Genomic DNA, 730 nt, shown 5'->3' with positions numbered 1-730 from the left:
CATTAAAATCCGTAATTTTACGGATAGGGAGATTCTGGTCAATAAACACGGCAAGTCAATTAAGTGTTTATTTTATTGAATTCACTGCTTTATAAAAATTAAAACCCGTTTTTCTTGCTTAATTTTTCCGTAAATGGAAAAGCAGTGTGGTCTAAGAAATTATTTAACTCCCTAAGTAAAATATTAGTGTAATGCTAGTTTTTGAACTACTTACACTTTCCTGGCCCAGAAACTGCCTTGATCATAAAGAAGGCACTACCAGGGTGAGACCTTTCCATTGTACTTTGTATTGGTTGACCCCTGTGATTACCCCAAATGTGGGTAACTCAACAGTGTAAACTGCAATGTGATATTATGTTAACTTTTAGTTACCATATGCCGTGGTTTGTTTTTTGCTGGCGTTGGAAATTTTTACAACCATAATACTAATGTCCGCATTCATATTGAACTATTTCTATCCCCTGTCTATTTTTATAGCATCATCATGCATAGGGGAGAGTCAGGTACGTTGGGACGCGGGGCCGTTGAGACACGTGTACTTTTGACAGAAAACTTCCAGCTAAAAATCTGCCACCACTCACACCTCAAACGCCATCCTCTTGGACTATCTGTGGAAGTAGTATAGTGGTCGCTTGTGCAACTTTCTATCACAAAATTTAGGTAAGAATTTTTTATGTGGTTTTTGAAAAACATTTTTGCTCTGCAAAATTCTACTGTACTCTTTGGTAAG

General features: G+C 37.0%; 1 non-coding gene across 1 annotated transcript; it reads left to right on the top strand.

Annotated features, from left to right (window-relative positions):
• The first annotated feature begins 212 nt into the window (after window positions 1-212).
• On the top strand, window positions 213-378 carry LOC148946396 (U1 spliceosomal RNA). Its single transcript, XR_016142661.1, has one exon. It is a non-coding gene; the product is annotated as a U1 spliceosomal RNA (small nuclear RNA).
• The last annotated feature ends 352 nt before the right edge of the window (window positions 379-730 follow it).

This window comes from Artemia sp. Qi Xiang Cuo, chromosome 12 (assembly GCF_049724085.1).
Source record: "Artemia sp. Qi Xiang Cuo chromosome 12, ASM4972408v1, whole genome shotgun sequence".
Lineage (NCBI taxonomy): Eukaryota > Metazoa > Arthropoda > Branchiopoda > Anostraca > Artemiidae > Artemia > Artemia sp. Qi Xiang Cuo.
This window is presented reverse-complemented; position numbering and strand designations above follow the sequence as displayed.